Below are 26,358 nucleotides of genomic sequence, written 5' to 3' on the forward strand. Positions count from 1 at the left end.
CTAGAGGATAACATAACACAGATGGAAAACATGCTCCAACAATTCATGCAAACTCAAGTCGATCATAATAATGAATTGCGAGATACCATTAATGCGATAAGCACACAGTTGGATATCTTAGAAAACGAAGAATTGCTCGCAGAACCTCAGCCTAGTCCTCAAGAGTACCAGAAACCACAACAACAAATGTACGATGATCTCTTTGAGGTAGCAGAGGCCACCACTACTTCGAGAAGCGAGAAAGAATTTCCCCAACCTGAGATGCTCATCGTCGGACAACCAGTTGTCCCAAGACTAAAAGTCAGGGCTGAACTAGAAGAGGTCAAAGAAAAATCAGAGGAAATGGGGCCATAAGCGGAGCAGTTAGTTGATGAAGAGACTGATACTCATACGGAGTACCAACCTATGGTACCTCATGCTCCAAGCTCAGAAACCATGGAACCGTCACTCCCGCCTGAATCAAATGTTAAGGAGCCTAGTGTGGAGGCAGACTTTTGCAGTGGTATGATGATATGTACACCAGATCAAGAGGGTGACTAGTCTGGTGAGCATATAATTTTCAAAGAACCAGGTAAAACCTTTAATGTTAATGCTTCTGAAGAACTGCAGGTAATTATTCCGATCACTTTCTCTCAACCATTAGTTCGTAAAGAAGCAAATTTCCTGGAAACAATGTTGAATAAAGACCCATTCTTGTCAACACAAGAGGGTCGACCTGCACACAAATTGTTTGGTATTTTGACACGCATTAATTTATCTGAGGTTGATTTTCGTGCAGGTATGAAGACTGATCCACTGTGGCGGCTCAAATTTGGAGACCCGCCAATGCAATTTATAGACCTACGGCCACCAGACGAAATTCCTCCTGAGCCTCCGCCAGACAATTGTGATGTTTTTCTTTCCCTTATTTTCCTTTTATTTTACCTTATTTTATTTTTAGTTAGTTTTCAGGGCCATTTTCTCGTAGTTCGATTTTTGTTATTTCGCCACTCAGGTACGCTTTACTTTTCCCGTGCACAGTCCTTTCTATTTCCCCTATGCTTTCACATTGAGGACAATGTTCCATTTTAGTTGGGGGGGATGAGCATTCGCATGTGACATTGTGCACGTACATGTATCGGGTTTTTAATTTTAAAAAAAAACAAAACAAAACAAAAAAAAAATCAAAAAGATAAAAAAAAAAAAGAGAAATAAAGAAGGAGCACTGAGGGATTACATTGCATTATGCCATGCTTAACACTGTGTATACCTTTCACATACTTGCGTATAACTTAAGAATGACACACTTGAGTCAATTATGCGTAGTTTCTCCCTATATGATCTTATGACTCCATGAAGAAGCAATTGGTAGTACATTCGTGTTAATTTGACTATATAATTTCATGTATTTATATGGCATCTCACTAGGCTGAATAAACGCATTAATGTGATTCATTGCACTTAGGGTTTCCTGTGAGCACTGAGAGAGCACCCGTGGAGACTATGACACCTTGTGAGATATCCTTGAGTTATTTATTGTCCTTTTGAGCATTAATATCAAATCAGAGTTCATGGAACTCAATTCTCTTTTTTTGGATGATTCCTTTGTATACTAGTCTATGTTTTGATTTGCTAGCCTAGAAGTGACACCTAGTGGGGAGATAGAAACCTAGGTCTTGTAGCCTACTCAAGATGTGAAGGCTGAGCCACCCCTAGAGATAGACTTAATTCATGAACTCCTATTCGAGCTCAATTCCCATTGATTGTTTGAAGATTACAAAAGAAGTGTTATATTGTCCTTATTGCTCAAGAAAAGACAGAAAATAAAGAATGAGCAGGGAAAAAAAGAATAAGCAATACATATGCGCATGAAATTAAACGTCAATGCCAGCCCAAATACATATCACAAAGAATCAAGGACATGACACATATTTTTCCACGTATGAAGATTCTTCAACCGGTTAATGCCTCAAATGTATTCACGACAAGTTTGTGAATGAGTTGATCTAGGGTGGTCTTAGTTGGATATGGCGAGTAGGTGAGAAGATGCTAGGGTGAAGGACCCGATACCTTATAGATAGGCTAGATCCTTTCCAGACTAGTCCACTCCATATACTTAGCGTTGTTCCTTTTAATATGTGGGATGTTTGATCGCGACACTCCTCCTCAGATATGACGAGTGAACCCATTTTCTTTGAGTGTTTTTAAGGGTATACCAGTTAGGCTGAGTCAAAGTGACTGTTCTGTAGGTGTCCACTGGCGTCCTAGGTGTATTGAGTCACACACATCACACACACCTCGAGAGTTTACCTGTTTATACTCGAACTTATATGATTGCATTAACATTGAATGTGCCACTGATTAACTTCATGAGAGTATACACTCTCAAATCACATATAAACGATGAAACTTGCATGAGTGACGTGCTTTGGAGTTGTGTGCATTGATTTCATGATCATCGGAGTATGTAGTTCTAGACACCACCTTGAGATTCATTCACGTCATTTGCTAGAGACTAGCAAAACGTTAGTTGGGAGGTGTGATTACGCACCGAAAATGAGTAATTGAACGTTTAACCCGAGCTTTACGGTTTATATTTTCAATTAAATATCCAAAATTTTCCAATATTTTAATAAAGTACCAAAATCATCATTCTTGAACTTTATTGCACTATTTATGAAGTTTTGGTATTTTTTTTTGTCACTGGAAAATTCCTGGGAACCAAAACCGATACCGGTTCGTATTTCATAAATAACTTTTCCGTCTGAGCTCCGATCGAGACGATTCAAATTTCTAGAAAAATAAAAAAGGATTATCTACAACTTTTGTGTTTTGAGTTTTGTGATATATGGGCTCCAAAAGAGACAGATTTACGATGAATAGAGAATGAAAAAAATGAAAAAAATATAGCAATTCGGGTCAACTCCAATTGGGTCAAGTTGTCGGGTCGAGTCTCTTATCTGGGTCTAGGGCTTTCCCCTCTATCCTATTTAACTCTTCTCTTCCTCTTCCTGCCAGAGGCAGCCCCCAGGGCTCCCCATTCTCCTTTTCCCCATTCTCCTCTTCTCCTTCTTCTTCTCCTCCTTCTCCTTCTTCTTCTTCTTCTTCTTCTTCTTCTTCTTCTTCTTCTTCTTCTTCTTTAGTTTGTTTTCTTTTTGTTCTTTTAAATTCTGCTTTACTCTCTTTCTCTTTTCTCTATTCTCTGTTCTCCTTCCCTTTATCCCTCTCTCTCTCACTCAAACCTCGTTTGCCCATTGTTGTCGCAGCACAAAAAGCTCCTGCTGCACTTTGTTGCTCTCTTCGGCGGCCGCCAACAGCACCAGCAGATTCGTGAGCCACTCTCTCATTGTTCCTTGCTCCATGCCACAGCCGCGAACCAACCCACACATAGCCACAGCTGCTGCCACGGCTCTGTGGATTTTTCTCTCTCTCTCTCTCTCTTTTCCTTTCTTTCTTTCTTTTATTTACTTTTCTTTGAATCTTGGAATATTGAAGAAATTTTAGTTTTTTTTAATGTTATTGGAGTTTTCTTTCTTTTTGTTTAAGTTGAGTAATGTTGAGTATTTCATTATTGTTAAATTAATCTCTTTGTTTATCTAATTGATAGTTATTTTAATTTAGCATTCTTAATTAAATTCAGATATTTTTTTTGTCGAAATTCGATTTAGTTAGGGTCTATGATTAGTAAAGGTTGTGTTTTTATTGTGTTCCGTTATTGTTTATGTCTTTTAAATTTCCGTTCAGTTCATGTTTACATTTAAATTGTGAGTCTTGATTTGATCTCTTAATTGTGCTAAAGGTTCGATTTTTAGTAGGTTTGGTTTTTTTTTAGTATGTGTCTAGTTTAGTTTCCATTGTGTGTTTTTAATTCCATGTTCAAGGTTGCCATTTTTAATTAACGCGTGTCCCAGTGTTTCCCTAAGTAGACTAGGGTTTTCATTATTGTTATTTTAATTCCATGTTTAAAGTTTCCATTTTTAGTTAGTATGATCCAATGTTTCTTTAAGTAAACTAGGATTTCTATTCTCGTTTCTTTTATTTAGTACATGTTAGTTTTAGGGTTTTTAAATTACGTGTCATCTAATTCGGAAAAAGTGAAATTGAACCATCTTGAAAAACCCGAATCTGAACTGAGTTCAGTGCATTTTTAATTTTAATTGGAAGAACGTAAAATCTGAGATTAAACGCATTCCCTGAGGAGACGATCTAGCGCTTGGGCTTGATATTACACGACAGAACTCCTATACTTGGGATAGCTTCCGAGCTGCTCATTTTTCAAGTGAGTTACGTTTTAGAGTACAAATCTGCTTTACGTGAAAGCACTATTTATGTACCGTTTGATTGTAAAATTTGAGTGTTTCTAGGTATGGCTTGAGGGGGTGGTAATCCATCCTGGTAAGGATTGGTATAAAGGTTAAGATCAGCCTTGTGCTAATTGACCAGGTTTGTTTAGGTACTGCTCCACCCATTTAAGTGAGCAAGTATAGTGGTAATCCTTGGGCTTGTTAGGCAAGGCGGGGACGTAGGTAATTGGCCGAACCTCGATAACATTTCTGTATGTCACCTTTACTTTACTATTCTCTAGTGCATGTGTATTTGATTAAATTGCTCTATTTACTTTCCAGTATACATTTTCATTACTTGCACTAGATTAACCATAGGGTTGTGAATATACTGATGTTAGAATATTTAGAATATTTAGCTAGGGATTAAATTATTATAATACCAATTCGCCCCCCCCCTGTTGGGATCACGACAAAGTTAGCAATTGGTATTGGAGCCTCTTTACCTAGACTTAAACGTTATTTTGTAAAAGATTGAAATGCTTCATGTTGGTGTATCCCAATCATGCGAGGGTAGGTTCTCTGCAAACCCTCCAATGTTTTCTGGTGAAAATGTTTCTGATTGGAAACTTAGAATGACTATCTTTATAAAATCATGGAATTGGATGACTTGGAGAGTCATTACAAGGGGAAATTGTACCTATGAAAAGTGTCAATAATTTTGAATTCCTCAAATTAGAAATTGAGCTGAATGATAACGATATGAGTTTAATTCAAATAAATTTTGATAGCTAAATGATAATGATATGAGTTTAATTCAAATAAATTTTGATGCCCTGAATGTTTTTATTTTATACTTTAGATACTAATATCTTTCGTGAAGTAAGGGCATGTCAAAACACTAAAGAAATATAGGAGGAACTTGAAAAGAGATATGGAACATCTAAGCATGAAAGTTCTATAGCTCCATGTGACTCCAGCTCAAAAATCCATGAAGGAGGTAAATCGTGCTTCATAGCTCTAACTGATGATGAGGTAAACCCATCTCCTTCTATATTATTAGATAATCATGTTAATGATTCATGCGATGATTTGAATGATGCATCTGATTCTGAATCATGTGATAGTAGTGATAGTGAGAGCATGCCTACTTATGAAGAACTGGAAATTGAATATGTTAGAATTCATAAGTCACTTTTTAAAGCTAACAAAAGATATACTGCTTTGAAGAACAAGTATGAGGCATGTGAGAGAGAATGCGAATCAAAAGTATTTTTTGAAAGGGAAAATGATTTTAAAATCAAAGAGTTAGTAAACAAGAATGAAAAATTAGAAAAAGAATTGAAAGCAGTAAGATCTCAAATTTCAAATAATAATAATAAAGATCTTCTTATTGCAGAACTTGAATGCAAAGAAAATGACATGACTAAGGAGATTATTAAATTACAAAGTGTTTGCAAAGACTTGAAAGATTCAAAAATGCAAGATCTGGAAGAGAAAATAGAAGATCAATCTAAGATCATCCATACATTCACTAGAGGTAAAGAAAATTTTGACAAACTTTTAGGTTCACAAAGGATGACCTTAGATAAAGAAGGCATAGGTTTTAATGGAATTGAAAATAGGAAAAATAAGAACCTATACATGGGGTACTATGTACAAGAATCGAAACACTTTGCTAGCACCTCCTCTAGTCCATACATTCACACTATATGCATCTTATGTAAAAGAAGAGGCACACAAAATTTGATTGCCCATTTAAAAGAAAAGGTGCAAGCAAGTATGGAGAGTCAAAGTGCCACCTAGTCCTAACCTATCGAGACTCAAAGATAGAAAAATGGTATGGGTTGTAAAGAAAGTAAACTCATTAGAACTTAAGGAGGAACATATTCCAATTAGAGTTACATAAATACTTTTCTTAAGTTCTAGGCTTTGGGGGAGTGATGTCTATTGGCCTATGAAGTGATCTATTCCTAAAATGTCAAATCTTAACATATTCATTCCACCTTTTATATACTAAGTACTTTGAAAAATCAAGCCAATCTACAAATCCAAGTACATAACCAATCTGAACTTAATGCATACATTCATTGGTTAAAATATAAAATCAATGGTTATTTGAATAAAAATTCACTTCCAATTGGACATGGCTTGTTTGCCTTGTATTTAAATTTCAAATTGCTTAACGCAAGCTTATTCATGAATATCTAAAGCTAAGCATATTATGTCCATTGATCACATTTGAGTTTTAGGGAATCCATCTTGATATATCTATTAAACCTCAACTCATTTTTGAATATAAAAGCCTTAACCTTAGTTTAGTCATCACTCTAAGCTTAAAGCACTATTGATCATAAATTCCAAATATTTTCGGTGCTTATTAAAAGACATTTTTTTTATCAAAACTAGATGCATCCATTAGGGGATTCAAGTTTCACTGTTAAATCAAAATATCCCTATTGTGCTTAAAATACAAAAATCTTCTAATTTTGGTTCACCATATCTTCCATAGGGAATCTTTACCAACCACAATCACATCAGGTAAAGATCCACCATTTCATTGGTTCGTATCCTTGCTCCAAAATTGTGATCATAACTAAAGGATACTTTCCAATCACTAAAGAGCAATGTTCCAAAATTCTCACTCTTCTAGTTGCTCTTTATCTAAATTGTTTGGACATTTCCTCTTCCATGCAAATATCTTGAATCATGTCCATTCATAATTAATACTCTTTGAACATAACTTGAATTTTAATTTTCCAAAAGTATTAATTCAAAACTTCTTTTATAAGCTCTCAAACATTAAATAAAATCTATTAGAGCTTCATCCTCATGAATTAAGTTAAATCTCTAAAATGATTAATATAGGGTTCAATCTAGAAAATAGAACAAAATTCAAAGAAACCTATGCATGAACCTTAACATTCAAAGCCATTTGAACTTAGGCCTCTCACATGCATTGAAATTCATATCAGTAGAGGCAATATTGGCTTAGAACTCTCAAAGAAATAATCATTGTGACCTTTGGGTCTTATAAGCCTAAAGCATTTATCCCAAGTCTAAATTCATTGAAAATCTTAATAACCTTAGCTAAAGAAAGTTGATAATTAAGAAACAGCATAATTTGAATAGGTGCATAACTTAGGGGAAGCATTCATCTTTCATGTCTATATTCATTAAAATGCTCTCAATTCTTATCTATGCTTATATGTATGTATGCTCCTGTGAGAACAACTCTGCACTAATCTTATAACTATCCATTGTTAGTTATTGTTCATATAATCTATTGGGTAGTTCATTTCTTTTATGAGTTGTTGATTGAACTACTAGAAAGCATGCTTGTGTTGAAAGCCTCCTACATGACGGATGCAGTGATATAATTTGCATGCTAGTTGTGGATATTAGGTTGTTGCTTACTTTTTATGATTAATTTGTTGAAAACAACCCATTGTTAGGTACAGATTTTATGGGAAAATGTCCTATATACAAATGGCATGCTACCAAAATTTCGCTAGGATTTTCCTATATAAAACCTCATTTTAAAGATGATTATGATAAAATTAATGTTAAAATATTTTTGAAAGGATTAATGAACACTAATTGAAAATCAAACTTTCATCCTTGCATAATCATCACATATTTAAAGGAGCTCAGCTCCATCCCTAGAGAAAGAAAATAATGATCTCATATGCATCAATTCATCTTTTGAATATAGGCTCTTTAGAAAACCTTGAACATCATATCATGTGTTTAATGGTCTATGAATATATATGGATTGGTCTAGGTTAAGTGTATCATTTCATGCCTTAGTATATCTTTTCTTATGCATGTGCAATACATAGGGATAGCTACACTGGTTGCATAAAAGAGTAAATTAATCTTTACCAGTATATTTATTTCAAGAGATTTAAAATGATGGCTTATACTACTAAACATAATGAAATTAATCTTTAGTTAGTATAAGTAGGTAAAGAATCTAAGCACGTACTAAAATTGATAGGGGGAGCATCTTGACATAAATTCCTATGTTTTTTTGCTCACAAATCTTTTTAGCTTAGATCTATTGTGAACTCACTGTGGCATGTGCTTAACTAAAATGATGTTGGTGAAAATCTTACGTTGATATATATTTTTCTTTGCCACATGTTGATTGCGCTTGCCATGTGATCTTTGCTTTAAATTGTTTGACATCTTTAGGATCTATATGGTTGTTCTTTCTGGTTATATTCTTGTATGTGCTTAACTAACAAACTAGAAAATTGTTGCTTGCTTGTTTCAAAAGTATAGTCTCATTTTCAGCAAGCACCCTTAACACAATTTTGCAAACATCATAAAAGGTGAAAAGTAAGGTGTAGTCCCAAGAGGGGGGGGGGTGACTTGGATTTAAAAATTTTCTTTTAATTCCTTTTGAGAATTCTTCAACTTATTTTATTTCTTTTAACCAATTCTTAACTTGTTTGTTTAACTTTTTAATCACAAAAGAACTTAAATTCTTTTATCCAATCAACAACACTATTGCTTAGCCAAACAAGTAATCAATCCTTCAACCAAACTAATCAAGCACAATGTTTAAACCAAACAACCAAATCATTTGTCAAGTATAAGTTAATTGCAGCACTATTTGATTAATGGAAGATTCAGCACTCTTTGGAATATAAACACAAACCACTCAATATCAAACCTTACACCATTCAATCACAATATAGCTTATGTTATCAACCTTGGATATAAAATTGAATTAAGCCTTGTATATATGAAATGTTATGCTAGTTGATATAAAGCCCTGTATGAATAGATTTGCCTCTTCAATATGATGTGTAAGATAGAATCCAACACTCTTCCCAATATTCAAATCCAAATAAACTCTTAGTTAATTTATCTTTGGGAGTTTAACCAAGTAACGTACTCCCGTATAGTTTCTGCAAAATATGGTTTAACCAACATACTCCCTTTTGGTTTCTGCAACCCAAATCAAAATCAGACTTCAAGTTTACCTGATTTCCAAATATATGTAGTATATTTGATTTCCAGACCATCCACGCAATTTAAATATGTACTAAAAATAAAGAGTAGGGAAAGAGAGAGTAAGACAGAGATTTTTAAGAGGTTCGGCTTATACCCAGCCTACGTCCTCACCTTTGGCAAACCACCAAAGGATTCACTAAACCTGTTCCTTTGACAGGCAGAACAATATCTTTACAACACTCCTTGGTTAAGGATAGAGCCCGCCTTCTCCAAACGATATCCCCTTGTCCGGTCACTCCTTAACCAGGCTAAAGCCCGCCTCTCCAAGCGATATTCCCTTGCTTAGCCAATGATCCAAACAATCCTTGTAATCAACAATCTACAAGAAATACAAGCACAATATGTGTACAAAAAATTTGCTCCTCAAAGAGCTGATTAGTACAACAATTCGAAACTATAACATACTTGAAAGTAAATAACAATATGGAATATAACTTGAAGATCAATGAAGTATATCATCAATTAATTCTTTCAATGATCGAAAGATATAGAATTTGTAGCACAATTTTGGTGGAAGAATATTAGCAAAACTCAGTTGAATCCGTGCAAGTTAAGAGCAAGAAAGAGCCTTGAGAATTTGAGAGCAATTAAGAAAGATTTTGAACTTTTGCTGGATTGAATTCTTTGTTCCATTGATTCAATGATCTTTTAATCTTATTTATAGACTTCAAAAAGTATGTAACTTGATCCCCAAGTGGCTTGAAGTATTCCACAAGTTTCCACGAAGTTTGAGTCCTAGGCAACCTCATTTAAAAATTTGACCGCTATGAAAAAAATTCAAAACAACCGCGTGACAGATGACTGTCCATTTTTGGCAGTCATTTTCCTATTAAACCAAAGGGGCAGTAGGGTGTTCATCCTCTACCCAAACATGGATAGGCGTCTCAAAGTGCACTGGCATTCATCTGTCAAGTTCTTGACAATCGTCTGTCATGCTGTCAACTTCGAGCACCCTTTAGTATTTTTATCATAACTTTTTCTATGTAACTCCAAATTTGACGTTCTTAGTATAAAATGAAATCTAATAAAAAATAATAAAACTTTCATGTTGAACACATTTTAAAATAAATATTTTTTGATGGAGAAAAATACACATTAATGTAGATGTATAAAAATTGTCTGCATTTGAGAAATCCTCTTTTTGGTGGTTTTTATTCCAAAAATGATTCTAACCTTTTAGAAAAAAAACATTTTACCTTATAAAAATATTTTCCAAGTATGTTCAAAGGTATCTAGGTCCAAGAAATTAACCTAAGAGTTTCATGCATCCATATTGAAATTCTTTGAAGTATTTACATGAAATTTCCTAGACTCTTTCAAATTTTAAATCGTTGAATTCCTTGAGGTCTTTATGCGTGCTTCATCTTTCTTTGATCTTTCCATGTTGATCACTTGGGCTTTCATTCTTGAAACTTTTTCTTTAATATCAATGCTCTCATGATCTTCAAGTTTTAATCCATGCCTCAAACTTGATATAATCATCCTTCTTTGAAGTACAAGCTTTCATGAATTCTTTAACCTTGCATTCATCATTGAGTCCTAAAAATAAATCACTTAACCAAAGCATGTTAAGTTCTACTTGTTTGTTAGCATCAAAACAAGAGATTAAGCCTTGTAAGGCCAACAATCTCACCCTTTTTTATGATGACAAACAAGAAGCAAAAATTGGAGTGAGCCTTAAAAAGACTCCCCCTTTCAATAAACATCATCTTAACAATATTTGTAAGATCAATATCAAATTCAAAACTTGCAGTGAGTCTTAAAAAGACTCCCCCTTTCAATGAGCATCATCTTAGCAATATTTAGAAGATCAATATCAATTTCAAAAGCTCTTTTACAATCATGCTCATCACTATCAAATACTTCTCCTTTTGATATATATTATGTTCATGCTCAGTTTTTGCAATTTGCAATACCATACTTAATTTTTGCTTTAAAACTTCTCCCCCTTTTGACATCCATAAAAAAAAAAAAAAAAATGATTAAGTTTAAGTAAAATCACATGTTGAGCATATCATCAAACATACATATCAACATATGTACACACTCAATTTATTTGTCAGTATAGCGTGCGTAGTGTGTTTTAATAGTCACATCTTTACTAACAATTTTTTCTTCCTATGACATTATTCAAGATTTTAATTGTTGATTTTATGATACCGATTTAAAATTGAATTCATGATATCTATTTAAAATTCATGATACCAATTGAAAATTCTTTGAATTGATTAATAGGGAAACAATCATAATATAAGCAATATGACATAACACTCCCCCCTGAATTCAATAGATTCAGTTTTGTTATCAATTTTGTTTTCACCATCCCATGTTTCAAAACATTGATTCACATCAAGCATCAAATATCAATATCATGTTAATATCATCAATGTCCTACTATGCTCAAAGATATAATCATACTTGTCATCCTTAAAAGATAAATTTAACTTTTAGATTGTGATACCAAGTGAGCTTTGTAAAATTGTGATACCAATTAAAATTTTTAAAATGTGATACCAAAAATATTCATGGATACCAATATAACCATTATATCTCTCATAACTCATGGATATCAATATAAAAAGCAATAAGTCTATCCATGTAATTTCATCAATAGCATGCATGATCAAGAATTAATCTCATATCAAAATTCATCCTTATACTCAATAACCTCATGCTCAAATTTTCAACATAGTGAGCCATAAATTTTCAATATAAGTCAAGCATATCATATAGCATAGGTATGTTAGCATGTAGCATATAACATATCTTATAAGCATGTAAGCATGGAGCATATAGCATTTCATTCTCAAATATCTTTTAAAAAAAAATTATGCAGTCGCCTGTCAATAAGGGCCAATCGTCTGTCACTAAACAACCAGGTTTTTTAAAAATGAACAGAAGGGTGACAGATGTCTGTCCATATGGTGATAGTTGTCTGTCCATGAACAAATCAGTTTTTCAATATACACATAAGGTTGACAGTCGTCTGGCAGAACAATGATAGATGGCTCACTAGTTACTAGCAGTCATCTATCCATTACTTGACAGTCATTTGTCAGTCTTTTGACTTGTGTTAAAAACACTTCAAAAACATGCCAGTCGTCTGTCACTAGATAGACAGTCGTCTGTCAACTAGTTGTTTGACATTTTTTATTTCTCTCCCTTTTGTTTAATTAACCTTGGCATTTTAATTTGTTTTAAGTTTTGAAAAACATGTTCCAAGACTTAAAACTAAGGTTTCTAAGTCTCTATTCCTAGTGAGCTTAAAAAAAATCATACTTGAATCAACTTGAAGTACTTATGTAATAAGCTCAATTTGATATTTTCTTAATATTTTCTTAAGTTAAGCTTTGTAAAAAATCATCCTATGATTTTTGCCAACAATGTCATTTTGAATTTGTTATAATAAGCTCTTAAACTCATCTTTAAGTTTTTCTATTTCAACTAGTTCATTTGTTGATCATGAATTAAGTTACTTTCTCAATTTTTTAAAGGGGAATGACTTAATCCATGGATTTTTTTGTTTATGAGCTAGTCTATCATCTCGGTACCCATACTTTCTTGGGTCCAGTTGGTTTGATAAAGGATATTTCTTTTACTTTCCATACTCGTTTAGTTTTTACATTTTTTCTTTTAAATGGACAATCAAACTTGATATGCCCCTTTTTCTTTCATTGATACCATATTGTATTAGTGTAGGAATTACTAGATGTAGTAGCATCGTGTTTGGATGCCTTTGAAAAATATCCCATGTAAAGATTTTTTTTCTTTGTATTTTCAACCCCGTTAAACCCAATGCCTTCTTTTTAAGTCATCCTTTGTGAGCCTATTATTTTGTCAAAGTTTGTTTTTCCTTTTGTGAAGTTATAAATGATTTTTTCTTTATCTTCAATTTTATTTTTAAGATCTTTTATTTCAATGTCTTTCTTGTTATCAACCTTCTTTTGTGAATTTTTAATTCTAGAGATAGTTTTCTTATCTTATCCTCTAATTCAGAAATATATATATCTTTCTTATATTCTATAGAGGATAGGGATCGAAGGTCTTCTATCATTTTTTCATTCTTGCTTTCTAATTCTTTGATTTTCAAGTCTTTTTCTTTTTCAGCAAGATTTTTACATTCTAACTCCTTTGTTATAGCTTCATTCTTATTTTTCAATGAGGTATTTTGTTTAGTTACTTTAATTAACATCTTATGCACCTTGAATAAGTCATTTTAAAGTTCTTCATAAGATGGCATGCTTTCATCCTTAGATTCATCACTACAAGAGTTATTTGAAGATTTAGACAAGAAGCTTTCCTCATCGTCCCAAGCCATAAAGCATGTATAAGCAACCTCTTGGTCACTTGATTCATTTTCTGAACTACTTGTACTCATTATGTCCCAAGTAATGGCTTTCATGGCCTTTTTCTTTTTCTTCTTAGACTCTTTCTTAAGTAGAGGACATTCCAGTTTTAAATGACTAGCTTTGTTGCAATTATAGCATGTAGGAGTTTTACTTTTAGATTTCTTTTTGCTGATTTCTTCTCCATATTCATCCGATTTGGAGTCTTAGTTTCTCCTTCTTACTATCCTTGCTAGCCTTTTAGATATGAAGGCTTCTCCATCTTCATCCATTTCACTACTTGAGTTTTTTTTAAGGCTTTAAAGCCTATTGATTCTTGGGCTTTGGTTTTTCCACTCTTTTCATTCATTGTCATTTCATATGTGAGTAAAAAACCTATAAGCTCATACAAGGAAGTGGTTTTCAGATTTCTTCCTTCCGTTATAGCAGTGACATTTGGTTCCCATTTAGTTGGCAGGCCTCTAGGAATTTTCCTTATCATCTCATAAGTAGTGTAGGTTTTTCCTAGTGCATTTAGGGAATTGATTGTGTGAGTGAACCTAATAAACATATTAGTTATGGATTCATCCGGGTTCATCTTAAAAGCTTTATTTTCACTTGTGAGCATATCGATCCTATTATCCCTAACATCTATAGTGCCTTCATATGTTACTTCTAATTTGTCTCATATCTCTTTAGACGATTTGCTAGCCATTACTTTATTAAATTCACTACCATCTAAAGCACAATATAGAGCATTCATAGTACTAGTGTTTATTTGCAACATTTTATATTCTATTTTAGTCATGTATTTCTTTTCCCTAGGTATTTGTTTTCCATCTACTAATGTGGTAGGAATTAGATCACCATCCGTGACAACCTCCCAAGCTTTCCAATCCATGGTTTGAAGGTATATTTGCATTCTCTTTTTCCAAAATGTATAGTTGTGTCCACAAAAGATTGGTAGCCTAGTTGAAGATTGCCCTTCTCCAAAGGAAGCTATGCCTAATTGAGCCATTTAGATCTTTTCCTAGCTAATAATTAAGATTTGCTATAACCTCTCTCAAATACCAATTGAAAAGTAAGGTGTAGTCCAAAGAGGGGGGGGGGTGAATTGGATTTAAAAACTTTCTTTTAATTCGTTTTGAGAATTCTTAACTTCTTTTATTTCTTTTAACCAATTCTTAACTTGTTTGTTTAACTTTTTAATCACAAAAGGACTTAAATTATTTTATCCAATCAACAACACTATTGCTTAGCCAAACAAGTAATCAATCATTCAACCAAACTAATCAAGCACAATGTTTAAACGAAGCAACCAAATGATTTGTCAAGTATAAGTTAACTGCAGCACTATTTGATTAATGGAAGATTCAACACTCTTTGGAATATAAACACAAACCACTCAATATGAAACTTTAAACCATTCAATCACAATATAGCTTATGTTATCAGCCATGGATATAAATTGAATTAAGCCTTATATATATGAAATGTTATGCTTGCTGATATAAAGCCGTATATGAATGGATTTGCCTCTTTAATATGATGTGTAATATAGAATCCAACACTCTTCAAAATATTCAAAATCCAAATAAACTCTTAGTTAATTTATCTTTAGGATGTTTAACCAAGTAACGTACTCCCATATAGTTTCTGCAAAATATGGTTTAACCAGCGTACTCCCTTTTGGTTTCTGCAACCCAAATCAAAATTAGACTTCAAGTTTACTTGATTTTCAAATATACGTAGTATATATGATTTCCAATTTAAACCATCCACGCAATTTAAATATGTGCTGAAAATAAATAGTAGGGAAAGAGAGAGTGAGATGGAGATTTTTACGAGGTTCGGCTCATACCCAGCCTACGTCCTTGCCTCTAGCAAACCACCAAAGGATTCACTAAACATGTTCCTTTGATGGGAGGAACAATACCTTTACAACACTCCTTGTTTAAGGTTAGAGCCCACGTTCTCCAAACAATATCCCCTCGTATGGTCACTCCTTAACTAGGCCAGAGCCTGCCTCTCTAACCAATATCCCCTTGCTTAGCCAACGATCCAAACAATCCTTGGAATCGTCAATCTACAAGAAATAAAATCACAATTTATGTACAAAAATTTTGCTCCTCAAAAAGCTAATTAGTACAACAATTCAGAACTATAACATACTTCAAAGTAAATAACAATATGCAATATAACTTGAAGCTCAATGAAGTATATCACCAATTAATTCTTTCAATGATTGAAAGATTTAGAATTTGTAGCACAATTACGGTGGAAGAAGATCAACAAAGCTCAGTTGAATTCGTGCAAGTTAAGAGAAAGAAAGAGCCTTGAGAATTTGAGAACAATTGAGAGAGATTTTGAATTTTTGCTGAATTGAATTCTTTGTTCCATTGATTCAACGATCTTTGAGGCTTATTTATAGACTTGAAAAAGTATGTAACTTGATCCCCAAGTGGCTTGAAGTATTCCCCAAGTTTCCATGAAGTTTGAGCCCCAAGCAACCTCATTTAAACCAAAGGGGCAGTAGGGTGTCAATCATCTGTCCGAACACAAACAGGTGTCTCAAAGTGCACTGGCAGTCGTCTGTCAAGTTCTTGACAATCTTCTATCATGCTGTCAGTTTGGAGCACCCTTTAGTTTTTTTATCATAACTTTTTTCTGTGTATCTCCAAATTTGACGTTCTTGGTGTCAAATGAAAGCTAAGGTAACATCCAAAAACGTTAATGTTGAACACATTTTAAAATAAATATTTTTGTATGGAGAAAAATGTACATCAATGCAGATGTAGAAAAATTGACAGCATTTGAGAAATCCTCTTTTTTGTGCTTTTCATTCCAAAAATGATTCTAACATTTTTGAAACAATTTTTTTACCTTATAAAAATATTTTCCAAGTATGTTCAAAGGTATCTACGTCCAAGAAATTAACCTAAGAGCTTCATGCATTCATATTGAAATTCTTTGAAGTACTTACATGAAATTTCCTAGACTCTTTCAAATTTTCAATCCTTGAATTCCTTGAGGTCTTTATGCTTCCTTCATCTTTCTTTGAGACTTCCATGTTGATCACTTGGGTTTTCATTCTTGATGTTTTTTCTTTAATATCAATCCTCTCATGATCTTCAAGTTTTAGTCCATGCCTCAAGCTTGATATAATCATCTTTCTTTGAAGTACAAGCTTTCATGAATTCTTTAACCTTGCATTCATCATTGAGTCCTGAAAATACATCATTTAAACGAAGCATGTTATGTTCTACTTGTTTGTTAGCATCAAAACAAGATGTTAAGCCTTGTAAGGCAAACAAGAGGGATATATATTTATATGTATATACATATATATTTGTTATAATACTTTATGGCAAGAACTAATTTCAAAACTAAAAAATTTTCTCTTGCCTCATTACTAGTACATACATATATGGTTTTCAAGTCATATAGCTGGTTTAGTAATTTCACATGAAAATGCATGTGAACTAGTTAGACTGTTTTATGCTCAAACCTTCTATTTGGTATCATGTGCCGTGTGTTTTAAACTCAAATCTTTCATGGGTCTTATGATATGCATCAATTGCCATGGTTTGTGCATTTTTATGATTTAATTTATTTTTCATGTCATTTAAATTTTTAAATGACTAGTTATATTGTTTTTTTGTGTAATTGCTATATTTCATACTTTGTCATTATTTGTGCATTGTATGATTATATCATCTTCTTGGATACTGAAAGTAATAATTCTTGGCCATATGGAATTTTTTGAGTTGCCTAGTTGTTGATAAATTGTTAGGTGTTAAATCCTCCAAATAAGTCATTTTTATACAGGAATTTTTGGGAAATGCCTTATTTTCAAACGACGTGCTACCAAAATTAAAAAAAAAAAAAAATTCCCAAACTTCTCTTGTATACGAATGATTCTCACTCATGACCCTTTTTATTGTTTCCAAAAGGGGGAGATGGATAAGTGAGGGCAAAAATTGGGTTAAGCTGAAGTTGAACTTAAATGAAAAATTATTTAAAGTTTTACGTAATGCACATTGTTTGGGGGAGCCTTTTAAGGCCATACCAATTTTTGCATGATGTATTTGTCATCATCAAAAGGGAGGAGACTGTTGACCTTATAGCTCACACCCGGTTTTGATAATGACAAATACTTAGGTATTTGATGGTTTTCAAGTGTTTGTGCAGACTTAGATGAGCATCTCAAGGAATGACACTTGAAGTAACAAGAAGACCTGAAGACTTGTAATTTGTAATTGTAAATTTAATGTCTATAATATGGGTCTGTAATAGTAACCTAGGCTGTGGTTTGTATTTATCTTACCTGTACATCATGCATGTTGGATATATGGTAAGCTCAAAATTACCATAAGGGCTAAAAAGGCCCTAGTGAGAATCTAGTCCCAACACTTACACACATAGCATATAATAAATAGGATTGTTAAGATTGTGCTTGAATTGAAAATTTCTTAGCAACTTGAGAGAGCTCGAGCGACTGAACCCTTGGAATACAAAACCCCTTGGGTGCCCGAATGTTGACAAATCAACATGTTGACCAGGCTCTCAAGCGACCGAATTAAAATGTGCTTATCTTCCTCAGGCGCCCGAATGCCTCAAAAAGGATAGTTCACCAACTCAGGCGACCGACTGTTTTAGTTCAAAACAGGCCCTAGGCGACTGAACACATGGATTCAGACCACCAAATATTTGACTGTGCACTCGAAGTTACGAAGCTTTGCTACTGAATTTGATTTGGGCTGCAGAAGGGTAATACAAGTGACCAAACTGCATTGAAGACCTTTTTAGCATGTGTTTGGTCGAGCGACCAAACTTAGGTTCAGCCACCCGAACCCCAATCAGTTAAAATTAGTTTAACCGCGGGTAAATAGGGTTATTTCGAGTTAATTATATCTTAATCATTTGGGAGTTTTTAAGTTATTCCTATCATATCCCAAATGGCTATATTTTTACCCCTGCCTATAAATATGACTTTGTTAACCTTATAGGACACGCCTGGTTTTGATAATGACAAATACTCATGTATTTAATGAACATCTAGTTCATGTGTAGGTCTATATTAGCAGATACATTGATAGCACGTGAAAGCTTAAGGCTTGAAGACCAGTTCATGTTTTTCAGTTGTAATATATATTCAGTGGTGAAATTGGTCTGTAATAGTAATTAGGACATTTGGTTTGTAATAAGCACACACAACACATGCATGGTTTATTATTTAAGCTCAAACCAAAATACGAACTAAAAGTGACCTTAGAGTTTACCCTTCCGTCGATCGACACCGGACTTTTTCGATGTCTTCAAAATTAGACCCTAAGACACACACATTTGCAGCTATGTTTGATAGGCACTTGATTAGGGTTTGTGTGATGTATAACAGGACCAAAATGCACACATTGTGCATTTTCGGTTGACCAGCCAAGGCAGTTTATTTTGCCTTGGTCGACTGAAACAGGCCTGGGTCAACAGTTGACCAAGGCCTTGGCCAACCAAACCAGTGTAGTTCAAAATTCCTAGTTGACCGAAACCCTCTCTGGTCAACAATTTGACCATCTAGTCGACTGAGCCAATATTGTACTCCAACTACTTGGTCGACCAAGGATCCTTGGGAAAAATCCCTGCGGTCTGGTCGACTGAACTAGCCAGTTCAAAATGGCCTAGTCAGCCGTACCTTGGCAAAATGGGAAATCACCCACTTTCGGTCGACCGAGCCCTTAGTTCAAAATACTCCTGGTCGACCGAACCATATGAGACCTGGCCGACCGAAATTGTTCTGGTCGACCGGACCTCTCGGGTTGCCCTGATTTTTACCTTAGTTAAATATTTTCTAAACAGGGTTAAAATATTTAAAAGGTCATTAAAGTTTTCTAATAATTCCTAATAGGACCCCAACGGTCATAATTCATGGGGTGTCTATATATACCCCTTCATTTGGGAAAATTAGCAAGTTGATTAGCAAATATATTCAAAAATTCTCTCTCAAGAAAAATACACCCCACTGCTCATACTCTTTCTAAATCCACTCAAACTTGCCTTCTTCATCTCTCTATATCATTTGTAAGTGTATAAAGTGTTATTGCTTAGAGGTTTGCTCTCTCTTTTGTTTAGTGATTGAATCAATTTTCTTTGAGAGCATAACCTGAGTATTCTTAGGAGGCTTTTCTAATAAGCCTACCCTAAGAAGACTTGTGTTAAACTTCCTAGTGTTGCATTCTCGTTGCAATAGCTTAGGAAATTTGTATTTGTTTTTAGCTTGCAAAAATATTTTCAAACTTACTCAAATATCTTGTGGTATTCATATTGACATTTTTGTGGAAAGATATTTGTTTTTGATATACTAATCTTTGGGGCAATAATTATCCAAATTCATATCACTTGCTGAATATAAAGATCGCTTAGCTTTTGCAAACCAAGCATATACACTAGTTGAAGTGATTGACACATACTACTATTTGAAATATTTGAGATTTACATGATATCTTTGTTTGAGCATCTTGATTGAGAACATATTGAAATACAAAGATTGCTTGTTGACGCTCTCACGTACGTATTATACTGATAGAAAATATATTTGAGATTTGAACTATTTAGACCACACTGAGCTTACATTTTAAATCATCTGTGGTGTATGTGATTGAACGCATTTGGGTACAAATATGCTTAACGTGAAAGCACTTTTATATTGTACCATTTGATTGTATATCTGAGTGATTCCAGGCATGGCCTGAGGGGGCAGCAATCCAGTCCGGAAAGGATTGGTGTAAAGGTTGAGGTCAGCCCTGTGCTAATTGACCTAGTTTGTATAGGTGCCGCTCCACCCGTTTAAGTGAGCAAGTTATTGTGATAATCCTTGTGCTGGTTAGCCAAGGCGAGGACGTAGGCAGTTGGCTCAACCTCGATAACATATCTGCGTGTCACCCTCTCTTTACTACTTTCTGGTGCATGTGCTGTTAATTGATCTACTTTATTTAATTTCTGATATATTTATATTACTTTCACTAGATTGACCATAGGTTTGTGAATATACTGTTGTTAGAAGGAATACGTAGGGGATAAATTTTTAAAATACCAATTCACCCCCCCTCTTGGGATCATGGTAAAGCTAACAGACTTCATTTGCAAGATTAGTAGAAGATTAGCAAATGGATTAGCCAAAATATCCTCGTTTTTGAAAATACATCTTTTGGCCAAATACTCTCACATCTCCATTTCTTTTATATATTCTGAGATTGTGAGAACATTTCTAGAGTGATTGTGATTTCTATTCTTTGCTCAATACTCCCACTTGTTTATGTGATTGAGATCATTTTTTTAGGGATTTTAGCTTAGGTTTATCATACATATTTTCATATTATAAATCTTGTGTGGCATTAAACTAAGGAAGCTTAGGATATTTGCATCTTTGTTGCAAGTGTCCAGTAGTTTGGTTTTTATTGTGCAAAGATATTTTTTTAAACAAACAAATATTTTCAAACTAGTATTGTGCATCTTTCATTAAGGAAAATCTCATTTTGAAACTAGTTTGATTATCTGTTTGGTATGTTTGGAATATTGATGCGCTACTGAAATATCCTGTTTAGATTCCAAGATATTGCTTGTGTTGATTACTCATGTGCATCATACTGATTGTATTGTGCTGAATACTCTTGAGCTTCATATTGATTATACTGTGTAGAGTATTGATTGAACAAATCTTGCATCATTGAGCTTACACTATATCTTTGCTATTGATGTGTATGTGACTGTGCGTATTTGGATACAAATCTACTTTACGTGAAAGCACTATTTCTGTACCGTTTGATTGTAAAATTTGAGTGTTTCCAGGTGTAGCCTAATGGGGTAGTAATCCAGTTTGGTAAGGATTGGTGTAAAGGTTGAGGTCAGCCTTGTGCTAATTGACCTAGTTTGTTTAAGTGCCACTCCACCCTTTTAAGTGAGCAAGTATAGTGGTAATCCTTGTGCTTGTTAGCCAAGGGGGGGACGTAGGCAATTGGCCGAACCTTGATAACATTTCTACGTGTCACCTTTACTTTACTGCTTTACTGTTCTCTGATGCATGTGTGTTTGATTAAATTGCTCTATTTACTTTCCAGTATACATTTTCATTACTTGCACTAGATTGACCATAGGGCTATGAATATATTGGTGTTAGAATATCTAGCTAGGGATTAAATTTAAAAAATACGAATTCACCTCCCCTCTTGGGATCACGACAAAGCTAACCATATATTATGTTACATGCTATTTCAATTTCAGTTATTTATCAGTATATTATTCATGTAAACTCAGTTGCCACACACTCGTAATAGCATATTTCCTCTTACTAAGAGTTGTATCATCCTAGTAATTTAACATAATCCAGGTGATCCAGCTAGAGGAGCAGATGAGGCTCAGAGGTAGAGGGGATAGTTATACTACCTTGTCAGAAGGGTAAGTGATTTCAGGGAGATGTATTTATCAGCAGTTTATAGGAGATCTGGTGGAGAATTTTTGTGTAGGTTTGTATGCGATAATGGTTGAGAAATTACTGAATTCTAGTATTGTAAATATGAGTGTATAAATTTATGTTTTCCTGCTACATAGGAATGTTATCGTACGAATAGGAATTTCCTCGGTACCCACCTGGGGACTGAGATGTTATAATAGACAATACAGGGGTATCAGAGTAATTATAGGTTCAAAAAAATGGTATGAATTTTCAAGTCGTTACATCCTAGGTAAAGGATAACAACAAAAGATACAACACTTTTACTTGTCAGACAAAATCAAACGGAACAAATTTTTGGGAAGTTTTGATGAACTCATAAAGAAATAAAAGAACACATGAAGAACAAAAAGAACATGTGAATAAAATGAAGAAGAACATATGAAAATGCATAAAGAAGAATAAAAATTTACTAGCAAAAACTCAAACGAATAGGCTAATCATTAAGGTATGAAGAGGAAATGAGAGAAAAGGGAAAGGATACATACCTTCTGCAAAAGTAGCTTCCTTCAAAGATGATAGAAATAAGGATTATATGGAGGCTACATATATACTCACTGTGGCATGAATCACAACGATGTGAATCAAATGGCACAGATCATGATGGCGCAGATAACGATGCTTAAATCATTATGGCTCGAATCTTGATGCTATTATAATATCTACCCACTAGATGAGCGCCGCTTCAAGGCAACCAAGGTGTGAGCACTACTTAACAACGACCCATCTAATGAGCACCACTCATGAGGCCCCAAAGACATGGCCATCTAAAATGCATAGCTCATGAGGAAATCTAGGAGTGAGCACTGCTCACCAGCAATGGCCCATCTGATGAGCACTGCTCATGAGGCCTTGAAGACATGCCCATCTATCGAACATAACTCATAAGGAAACCAAGGAGTGAGAATTACTCACTAGTAATGACCCATCTAGTGAGCACTACTTATGAGGCTCAGAAGACATATCCATCTGATGAGCATAACTCACGAGGCCACCAAGGAGTGAGCACTGCTCACCAGCAATGGCCCATATGATGAGAATTTCTCATGAGACCCCAAAGACATGCGCATCTGATTAGTACATCTTAAGTGGCAACCAAGGAGTGAACACTGATCACTAGAAGTGACCTGTCTGATGAGCACCGCTCATGAGGCCTTGAAGACCTGCCCATTTGATGATAAAAGCTCATGAGATAACCAAGCAGTGACCACTTCTCACCAGTGATGGCCTATCTGATGAGCACCATTCATGAGGCTACAAAGAACTTGCTTTACAAAGATTGTTCGGAAGAAGTCTATTCAAATAAAGGCCCGATGCTTGATTAAAAATTAGCTTTAGAGCATATTCACTGGCTCAAATTGTGCCGAATAAGAAAATAGTTGGTTTATATTGTGTCGAATCAGAAGACAATTAGCCCAAATCCGGTTGAACAAAGACAACCGGCTCGAATTAAGCTGAATAGAAGGGAAGTTGCCTCAGATTTTGTCAATAAAGAAGCTAACCTACTTGGATTGAGCTAAATAGGAGATCAGTCAGCTTGGATTGAGCCTAATAATAAAGCAATTGGCTTGGATTGGGTCATTAAGAAGGAAACTAGCTCAGATTGAGAAGAATAATCCAACTAGCTTAGGTTGAGCATTAGGCTTGGTTTGAGATCAGATTGTGCCAAAGAGTGAAGTAATTGAATCGAATTGAGCCAAAATGCACTATAACTGGCTCAGATTGAGCTGAATGAGCCAACCAGCTCATAATGAGCAGTCTACTTGGTTTGAAACTATATTAAGACAAATCATTCAAAATCGGCTCAGAGTGAGCCAAATAATAAAAAAGTGGCTTAGCTTGAGCCAAGAAAACACCGTAACCAGCATGAATAAAGCTGAATCATTTAGAAACCAGCTCGTACTTAGACAAAGAGCACTGTAATCACCTCAAATTGAGTCAAATCGTTTAGTAATCGGCTTGGATTGAGCCGGGTTGCTTTATAACTAGCTCAAACTATGTTGGAAGCTCCCAAATTGGCTTGAGTGGGGGACCTCAAAACACTAACGAATAAAAGAAGCTTGCTTCAAAAATTATGGAGTAGGGGGCGGGGGGGCAACTGATATACCCAAACCTAATAGGCACATTCATGAGGGACTATGGTTATAAAACCATCATTAACACCCCTGTATAACTAATATACTGAAAGTAAATAAGCATATTCATAAAAGGCTACTATTATCAAACCACTATTAAAACCCCTGTGTAAATGCCCTTAAATTATCTATAACCCCCCATAATTATAATAATATTCCCATAAATACTAAATTAACGGAGGTTATGCCTCCACCACTATAAAAGGGGACTCCAAGAGGAGGTAAGCATCTCACTTTCATTCTCTTCTCTCTTACTGTTGCAATCTAGAACCTCCCGTAGTCCCTAACTTAGGCATCAAAGTGATCCCTCGGAGCACACCCTAGGTCCTCTAAGCCATTTTTGCTTGATTCCTTTCAAATGGTCGCAGTTGAAAGACGACCTATGAAAGGCATTCGATTTTTGACAGCAACAAAATTGTATATATTTTTTTTCTAAATTTTGCAACAAAATTGTAATAAATATTTTTCTAAATTTACACAAATTCAAATTCAGATTTCAAAATCTATACTTCTAAACACTATCATATAGTGTTACTTTAAGAATTTGAGAACCAAATGGGTCAAGGCTACTATTCATGCCTTATTCACATGATATTGCCAATATACAAAAAAAAAAAAAAAAAAAAACCAACTCTATTCAAACACCTCAAAATTCAATATTACATTTCCAATAGAAGTTTAAATAATATAAAATTTAAGAAGATAAAAGGAAAAAATGAATGTTATACATTTGAATTTATTATTTTCCTTAACTTTATTGAGGGAAACTCAAATCTAGCTACATGGAATATGATAGAAATGGCGGCATGGTGTATGCAAGGATCTACAAAAGTAATTCAATTGTCAACATGTGCTAGTGAAAAACCTGTACCAGAGTGAATCTTTGAACTATCTCAAAATGGATGGTGAACTCAAGATGAAAATTTTAAATAAGGTTGAGATATGGGCTCAAAATGTGTATTAATGGAGTAGCCATTAACCTACTTTACCTTGTGTACAGTTATAATTGTTAATTAATTACTATTGATTGATTGATTGATCGACTAAGTACAAGTAGGGTCCAAGGAACCAACAAACAAAAGTCTATGCACCAGAGTCAAGTTTGTGAGTGGTGTTATGTGAGGAGAAGGTACTAGCACCCCAACACATCCATTCCCTAAATGATATTCAATTAGCCAATGAGTAACTTTGAGTTTAATCTACTAAGACTTTAATCCCTTCATTTTAGCACTTACCAACCTTTGAGATATTGTATAGTCCCACACATGACATCAACTTTCTTCATGTCAAGATCATCGAAGGTATACACAAGATACTATCTTGAATTCTGTCTACAGGTGAATTTTATTATTCAAGAGTGCCTTAGTGTAAATTTACCCATGCATTAAATGTTGGGCCCGCCCTACACAAGATAGCAACTACCCATAGCTCAAGATCCACGAAGGCCTTCACAATATATCATCTTGTGGTCCATCGTTAGATTGATCAAAGTATTTTACTGTTAAGCCAGACACCATGTAAATGGACAACATAAAATAAAGAGATATCTTCCCCGATTATACAACGAGAGGAACACTAAGTCAAGCAACCAACGATAAAAACATTCATTCCAAGTTATCAAGATATAAGAAATTAAAAAAAAAAAATGTCTAAAGGGAGCAAACCGCATGTAATATTCATATAACCTATAAAAGACAACCACATACTAACTAATCTTACTTTCCTATTATTGAAGGATCCATTTACCTAAGTTAAGAAATAAAATTTCACCATTTATGTATAAGGAAAACTCCTATTCATTTTTTTGACTTTTATTTTTTATTTTTATTCTTTTCCTTATTTTTGTGTTTCTTAATTAAGTTTAAACTCTATTCTAATGCACGAGACAAATGCTTAAGGTCTTAATTTTTTTCACACACAGCCGGTCCCAAGCCCAAGTAAAGGAGGAGGATTGCGTTAGGTAGCTGATAGTTAGTGCAAAATTTGTTAGATCATTATGACAAGAATCCTTACCGATTATTTACTGTTTGTTCCCCTACGGGCGATGTGTTGCACTTATACCACTCGAGTGTAGCAAAAATTGGGTGAGGGTGGGCTAGGTTATCACC

The sequence above is a fragment of the Malania oleifera genome, chromosome 6 (genome assembly GCF_029873635.1).
Source record: "Malania oleifera isolate guangnan ecotype guangnan chromosome 6, ASM2987363v1, whole genome shotgun sequence".
In the NCBI taxonomy this organism is placed as follows: domain Eukaryota; kingdom Viridiplantae; phylum Streptophyta; class Magnoliopsida; order Santalales; family Ximeniaceae; genus Malania; species Malania oleifera.